The sequence below is a fragment of the Macaca mulatta genome, chromosome 14, assembly GCF_049350105.2.
Source record: "Macaca mulatta isolate MMU2019108-1 chromosome 14, T2T-MMU8v2.0, whole genome shotgun sequence".
In the NCBI taxonomy this organism is placed as follows: domain Eukaryota; kingdom Metazoa; phylum Chordata; class Mammalia; order Primates; family Cercopithecidae; genus Macaca; species Macaca mulatta.
In genome coordinates this window covers 24,897,896-24,906,542 of record NC_133419.1, presented here as the reverse complement: position 1 = coordinate 24,906,542, position 8,647 = coordinate 24,897,896, and the positions used below count along the sequence as shown (strand labels likewise).

Below are 8,647 nucleotides of genomic sequence, written 5' to 3'. Positions count from 1 at the left end.
CTCAGCTGGCCGCATTGCTTCCTGGTTTACATAATAGCTTTCTAAGCCATCTAACCTTAAAACCTTTACATTTGCTAGTCATTCTCTTCCTGGAATACTCTTTTTTTCAAATCTCTATGGGGCTTATTTGCTTTTCTCCTTTAGGTGAAGACAATATCATCTTCTCTGCAAGGGCTTCATTGACTACCTTTAAAAAATATTGCTAAATTCCATCCTTCTTTTCTGTCACTTCTTATTCCCTTTCCCTACTTCAATTTTCTCCATAGCCATTGTCATCATCATCCAGCATACCACATATTCTATTTTTTGATTCATTGTCAACTACCCCTTTTGGAATATTAGCTTCATGGGAGCAGGAATTTTGGTCTGTTTTGTTCACTGCTCTAACATCAACAACTATAATAATGACTGTCATAGGGTAGATTCTTTAACAAATATGTGTTTAATGTGAGTGAACCCTGTCAAAATATGAGTTGCAAATATTAACCATGGGGGAATTAATGCAACTGAGGAAATATATGACCTTCACTAATGAAAAATGGCCACATCTTTAATTTTCAAAACAGCTACCTGATTTGTGAAGGGCTGGAATATTTCCTTTCAGGTTCTGTCTCCCTAAGAAAAGAGAGTCTGTAATCGATTCTATCCAGGGTTAGTGACGGTCATGCTGTATTCTCAGTGCTGTGGTAAATGCCACCTCATTCAATCCTCACAATAACCACATGTAGTAGGTAGTATATTTATCCCCACTGTAAAGAAATGGGGAGAGGCTGGGTATTCTTGTCCAGCAAGCTGTTAAGGCCGAATTTGAACTCCAGCAGTCTGGCTCCCAATGTCACAATTGTTACTTACCCACAATATTATATCCCAAATTAAATAGAGATTGTAGGAGATAGTTGTAACTGTAAGAGAGACAGGTAAAGTTCTAAAACAATGCCAACTGATAGAGGCATTTTCACAAAGACTTTATAAGCACAACAACTCACAATAATTTAAATCACCCTTTTCCACATAAAGGAAATTTGGCCCCTACCCCATCTGGTTCTTGAAAACCATATCTCAGATTTTAATATTTCTAATAAGCTGTGGCCAGATCCTCTCACCTCCTAATGCCAAATCTCAAAACCCATGATATATATATGTGGATCAGATGTTATACATTTTAGTTCCTTGGGAAAGGAAAGAAAAAAGGAAAGCTATTATGTAAAATCCGCATGACGATTCCAACCACCTAACTTCTAGAGTTTGTGTATAGATTGGAAAGCTAGTAAATTCCTGAATGGTTGTAGCCCCGTCTACTCAGCTGCAGCACAGCCAGCAACTTGAGAGCCTGTTAGAAAAGCCGAATCTCAAGCGTCACCCCAGACCCACAGGATCAGAATCTCCATTTCAACAAGATTTCCCCAGTAACTTGCAGCTTATAACAGTTTGAGCAACACTGCATTAACCTATTGTCTCTCAAACTTGGTTATACATTGGAAGCATAGGGAGAGTTTAAAAAATACGGGCCAAGTTCCAAGAGATGTTGATTTAATTGACCTGGGGTGCAGGTGGAAAAATCTTTCTAACGTTCTCCAGGTGATTCTAATATGCAGCCAAGTCTGAGAACTGCCACTCTTATCACTCTGAGTAATTCTTTAAGCAGCAGCACTCATTATTTTTATTCTCATTCTTTAGTCCCTCCGCAAATATTTAGTCCTCTGCCCAAGAGAAGCATTGCGGACCAAATAGTAATAGAATTTTTCTTTGTCAAGAGTCATATTGATAAACATGATGCTGCTAATGTGACCCAAATTAATCAGAGCTTTCAGCAATGACTCATTTATCAGGACTCACAGATGCTTTCACATTTAGTGTTGACTTTCAGACCAAGGCAAAATTATCCAGTTCACATGCTTCACCATTTTTATGTCCAGTTTGTCTAATACTGCTTGGACATGTAAAATTATCTATTCTATGCTCAGTAGTACCTATATTGATTTCTTCCCGTATGCTTTTAGAATTACCTATTTCCATCTCTTTTCTATCTGCTAGAATCCTAAAGTGCATAGATTGACTCAAGTATCTGTATATCTTCAGAATCAAGCATAGCCTCTATTCAATAAGTGTTTGTTAAATAAATTTGAAGCTCTATCATTTTTTTCAGTTTGTAAAAATCACCATCACTATTTTAGTATCATATTCTTTATGTGTGCTGAATCTGAATATACAAATTCAAAAGTACGAAAAGATGGGGATAGTTGCAAAAGTCCAATCATTAAATATTTATTGAATATAAAACTACCCACAGAGTATCACTCTGGTCATTCTAGGTGGAATGTCAAGATAGATGAAGAGTCCTTTCATTGGTTCGTAATCTGGTAGAGAATACTGACACATATGTAAACAAATAAACAAATCTCATATAATTTAGGTAATTATGAAGGCTGATGATAAATAGCTGAATCAACCCTTAAGTGAGTTTTGTGGAAAAGTAGATTCATTCAGTCTAGTGGCTAGCAAGAGTTTTCAAATTTTATTCTTTAAAAAAAAGAGATAGCAAATGTGTAATCTATTTGAACAATTACAATATACAAGATAGAATTATGGTATAGAAATAACTTAAAAGTATAATTTTTTAAATCACGTAGCTTCAGGAATAAATCAGATATTCCAACTCAGTTTGCTCTGAGAATGCACCTTCAAACTTTCAAAGTTGGAAAAACTTTTACTTCCTGACTCTCCCTACTCATTGGGACTCATTGAGATTTTGCGGTAATAGAATGGAAAATGCTTTTCAGCACCAACTCTACTATTCACTGCTTTGAACACCATAATAAATAGAAAGGGCAAGAATTTAAAGTCTTTTTCCCTCTTAGCTTTTTCTAAGTGCTGAACTGAATAGGCGTCAACTTTCTGTTGTAGCGCTGGCAGTTCTTACTTTCAAAAGAACAATCAGAAGGAAACTCTTTCAGAAAATTGATCTGCTAAAGTTTGAAATGCTTAAAAATAAACTGTCAGGTCTGTCTGTTTTCCCCTACGTAACCTGCCAACCTCACCTCTGTTTTTTTTTATTTTTCAAACCCTGACAGCCAGGTATTCTATTTCAGAAGGCTTCTATGCAGCTTCTTCTTTGTCAGGAGTATTGTAGATCCTGACCAAATATTTTATAAATTGTAGGAAGACCTGAATGGGGATAAAAGCCAACTAGTGCTCCCTGCTGTCCTGACACCTCCACCTGCAGAGTTCCAAAATTTAGGTTAGGGAAGAGTATTCCTTCTAAATTCAGTTTGACAATTTCAGTCCTTACTATTTAGGAAAAAAAATAATATCAAGTGTATGTAGAATTTTCTCTATTTCTTGTTCATCTAGTACCCCACATTTGAGCTTCTATTGTGGAATTTCAGCAGAAGTAGGTTCAAATAGTTTTAGTTTTTTATTTTCCTTTTCCTAGAACATGTTCTTCCCAAAGAATCTCTCTTCTATAGAAAGGTCCACAATCTCCTATAAATGGCTGTATGTGCCAGGAACTGCACTAGAAGCCATGTATTAAATTTACCATGTCAACAGTGATTATCCCCAAAAGTCCATTTTACACTGCTCAGGAGGGATGATTGTGACTTTGCAACATTGCTCCTGATATTTATGTACTCATTGAAACCCTATAGGGAAATCAACCACTTTGTTACAGGTTTTAACTAGGAAACACATTTCTGAATGGATCCTTCAACTCTTTCATAGAAATAAGGCACACAAAAAAACTTGAAGTGTCAATAATTACTGTTACAGAATGGCAGAAATCTATAATCCAGGGTTAACTTCGGGGTTAACATTTTGTCTGCTTTTAGTTAATTAATTTTTAGATATGGAGTCTTGCTCTGTCACACAAACTGGAATTCAGTGGCATGATATTAGCTTATTATAGCCTCAAACTCTTGGGCTCAAGTGATCATGCTTTCTTCCTCAGGCTGGTCTCAAACTCATGACTTCAAGGAATCTTCTCGCCTCAGCCTCCTAAAATGCTGAGATTACAGGCAGAAGCCAGCACTCCTGGCCGTTTTAAATATGTGGTCCTTTTCATAAAAGATGGTAAAAGCCATCTTTTCTATAATTTCACATTGGGAAGGATGAGCAAGTCCAGCCTGACAAATTCAGATTTCATGTATCATCCTGAACTGGACAATGATCTTGCCCTTGGCCTTGGGTTGGAACAGTCTGTCTCTATCACAGTTCCAATATTCTGCTGCAATAAAAGGTTAGTTAGTGGCATCCCTAGACTGTATTGGAGCACATTCTCCATCTTCCTTGGTTGCCTCCTCTGGTTATTTGTGCAGCTTCTTATCTCCTTCACTAAATTTATTTTTTTTTTAAATTTTTTATTATTATTATACCTTAAGTTCTAGGGTACATGTGCATAACGTGCAGGTTTGTTACATGTGTATACTTGTGCCATGTTGGTGTGCTGCACCCATCAACTTGTCAGCACCCATCAACTCATTATTTACATCAGGTATAACTCCCAATGCAATCCCTCCCCTCCCCCCCATGATAGGCCCCGGTGTGTGATGTTCCCCTTCCCGAGTCCAAGTGATCTCATTGTTCAGTTCCCACCTATGAGTGAGAACATGCGGTGTTTGGTTTTCTGTTCTTGTGATAGTTTGCTAAGAATGATGGTTTCCAGCTGCATCCATGTCCCTACAAAGGACACAAACTCATCCTTTTTGATGGCTGCATAGTATTCCATGGTGTATATGTGCCACATTTTCTTAATCCAGTCTGTCACTGATGGACATTTGGGTTGATTCCAAGTCTTTGCTATTGTGAATAGTGCCGCAATAAACATACGTGTGCATGTGTCTTTATAGCAGCATGATTTATAATCCTTTGGGTATATACCCAGTAATGGGATGGCTGGGTCATATGGTACATCTAGTTCTAGATCCTTGAGGAATCGCCATACTGTTTTCCATAATGGTTGAACTAGTTTACAATCCCACCAACAGTGTAAAAGTGTTCCTATTTCTCCACATCCTCTCCAGCACCTGTTGTTTCCTGACTTTTTAATGATCACCATTCTAACTGGTGTGAGATGGTATCTCATTGTGGTTTTGATTTGCATTTCTCTGATGGCCAGTGATGATGAGCATTTTTTCATGTGTCTGTTGGCTGTATGAATGTCTTCTTTTGAGAAATGTCTGTTCATATCCTTTGCCCACTTTTTGATGGGGTTGTTTGTTTTTTTCTTGTAAATTTGTTTGAGTTCTTTGTAGGTTCTGGATATTAGCCCTTTGTCAGATGAGTAGATTGCAAAAATTTTCTCCCATTCTGTAGGTTGCCTGTTCACTCTGATGGTAGTTTCTTTTGCTGTGCAGAAGCTCTTTAGTTTAATGAGATCCCATTTGTCAATTTTGGCTTTTGCTGCCGTTGCTTTTGGTGTTTTAGACATGAAGTCTTTGCCCATGCCTATGTCCTGAATGGTACTACCTAGGTTTTCCTCTAGGATTTTTATGGTATTAGGTCTAACATTTAAGTCTCTAATCCACCTTGAATTAATTTTCGTATAAGGAGTAAGGAAAGGATCCAGTTTCAGCGTTCTACTTATGGCTAGCCAATTTTCCCAGCACCATTTATGAAATAGGGAATCCTTTCCCCATTTCTTGTTTCTCTCAGGTTTGTCAAAGATCAGATGGCTGTAGATGTGTGGTATTATTTCTGAGGACTCTGTTCTGTTCCATTGGTCTATATCTCTGTTTTGGTACCAGTACCATGCTGTTTTGGTTACCATAGTCTTGTAGTATAGTTTGAAGTCAGGTAGCGTGATGCCTCCAGCTTTGTTCTTTTGACTTAGGATTGTCTTGGAGATGCGGGCTCTTTTTTGGTTCCATAAAAATATGGAACGCTTCACGAATTTGCGTGTCATCCTTGTGCAGGGGCCATGCTAATCTTCTCTGTATCGTTCCAATTTTAGTATATGTGCTGCCGAAGTGAGCACTCCTTCACTAAATTTCATATTTCCTAAATGACAGACCATGACTCACTCAATCATCTCTGTATCTCTGACACTGCCTAACCTTGATGTTTTCCCTTTGATAACCGTTTAGTAAATGTCGGTTAAATATATAAAAGCCAAGAATGCTATGGATAGGAAAATCAACCCTGCAATTTTTTCTGACATCACTTCCCTCCTTCTATAAACAGAACTGGCTGCCAAAAACCTAAATCTTCTGTCCTGTTTTTTGAGATTCTTGATATTTGACTCTTCTTTTTCTGCTAGACCCAAAGAATTACCAAATAACATTGACTTTCTTTCTTTCTTTCTCTTTCTTTTCTTTCTTTCTTTCTTTCTTTCTTTCTTTCTTTCTTTCTCTTTCTTTTTCTTTCTTTCTTTCTTTTTTTTCTTTCTTTCTTTCTCTCCCTCTCTCCTTTCTTCCTTTCCTTTCTTTTCCTTTCCTTCTTTTCTTTTCTTTTCTCTTTTCTTTTTCCTTCCTTCCTTCCTTCTTTCCTTTCCTTCCTCCCTCCCTCTCTCATTCCTCTCTTTCTTTCCTTTCTTTCTTTTCTTTTCTTTCTTTCTTTCTCTTTCTTTCTTTCTTTCTTTCTTTCTTTCTTTCTTTCTTTCTTTCTTTCTCTCTCTCTTTCCTTCCTTCCTTCCTTCCTTCCTTCCTTCCTTCCTTCCTTCCTTCCTTCCTTCCTTCCTTCCTTCCTTCTTTCTGTCTTTCTTTCTGTCTGTCTTTCTGTCTGTCTTTCTTTTTCTGTCTTTTTTTTTCTCACATTTTTATATGACTGCTATAACCCAGACCTGTATGAAGTTAGAGTCAGAAACTTAAATCCTATATTTTGTTCTTACATTTATAAAACAGAGTCATTGTGAAAAAACGCTTTATTCTCTGCACCCCTAGTAAAGGGGTGTGATCATTAAAACAAGGGATAACTGTGATTTTTCATGGGATTTTATGATTGGCTTCAGGAATATAGTAACCCTCTTAAACATAGTGTTTTTTTCAGCCTCTATTCAAAAACTCCTGTTCGCTGAAGTTCTCAAAGCTGTGGCCCTGCTGCCTTATGGGTCTGAGGATATTTCCTCTTACTATAATTTATATTTTTGATTGTGGGTGTACCTTACATTGCTTTTTATCTGCAGAGATCCTTTAAAAGCTCAGATTGTAGGTTCTCCTCTGTTTCCAACAGAGATAATAACAACCAGGACCACTTTTTATAATGATTTCCTGGCTTGGAAGTTTCCCTAGAGCAAGTTTTGTGTTCACAGAGGAAGTTCTTTATCTCTCTCTCTCTCTCGCTCACTCGATCACTTGCTTACTCTTGCTCTCTGACACTTTAAGCCAGTGGTTAGATTTATTCTCATTCATCCCTTCAAGGATGTGTATGTCTCAGACCCACATTCTAAATGTATAGTCCAAGGCCACGTCTGCGGACCTCACACATTCTGGCTTTCTCTCTCTCCCATAGGGTGGTACAAGGGACAGTTTATATTTTGCCCTCTCATATTTTATTGACTATTTTTGCTTTTGTGAATGTTTTACATGCTTATGAGTTAAGGCATACACTTAAACTGATAGTTACATTTTATACATTTGTTGCTTTTATTTTAGTTTAGTCTTTAGCATACAGGTTTCTAGGTTGTAAATCGAATTTTTTAATAGCTTCTTAAGTTACGTGCTGACTCAGAGGAAATCAGGCATATTATAGTTCCTTATTATAGGATATCTGGCATATACCATGGTCAACATATTTTCTGAAAATATCATCTTAATCTGTTTTAAGACCTCCAGGATAAAATAAAAACTTGCAGGCCAGTCATGCATTACTCTCTATAAATCTTGTCCCATTCTTTTTTTTCCAGAAAAACAAAGTCCACATTTTGAGGTAAAATCTAATAATTCACAATGTTGATAACTAACTTTTAAATTTAAAACAAAAATACTGTGAAGGCTAGCACTGTAAAGGACAAAGCAGACAATTTGCAGGCTCTGGTTTATAGTGCCTTAGGTTGCATGGAACTCTTCTTTATGCCTTTGTCATATGACAAACTATACACTCACCAAATCTGCACACTTTTTGAAAGTCACTGTATTGTAATTCTTGTGTTTGCCTACTCATAAAACAGAATCATGCACACAGACCGTCAGGTGTCATTCACCGAATTGAAATACGTTCTCACTGTTTTCTAATATTCACCGAGCCTGAATAAAGGGGATCGTAGAGCATTTCCTGAAAAGGCAGCTGGATGGCAAACAAGGATAAAATTGAGTCCTTCATTTTTCTTAAGACGAAAAATAATATAGAGTTTCTTGTGGGAGTCCATGTTCATATTAGGCCAAAGTGATAGCAAGTACAAGCAAGCGAGAAAAGTAGAAGAATGAGTTAGAGATTTTAAGCCAGCTTATGGCCTTGGGTTTTATGGCAAAGACATGACTCTCTCTTAAGTAATCTTTTTTTTTTTCTTTTTATAGCAGCTTTATTCAGATATAATTTGCATATCATACAATCCATCCAATTAAAATGTAGAATTCAATAGTTTTTAATACAATTACAGAATTATGCACTAAGCAACTGTAATAGTTAATTTTGTGTGTCAACTTGACTAGGCTAAGGAATGCCCAGATAGCAGGTAAAAACCTTATTTCTGGATGTGTGTAGGGGTGTTTCCAGA

The 8,647-nt window shown here is 37.0% G+C and overlaps 1 non-coding gene across 1 annotated transcript; it reads right to left on the bottom strand.

Moving 5' to 3' along the window:
• Positions 1-5,864: 5,864 nt before the first annotated feature.
• Positions 5,865-5,971, bottom strand: LOC114672596 (U6 spliceosomal RNA). The gene has a single exon (XR_003722983.1). It is a non-coding gene; the product is annotated as a U6 spliceosomal RNA (small nuclear RNA).
• Between the last annotated feature and the right edge of the window lie 2,676 nt (positions 5,972-8,647).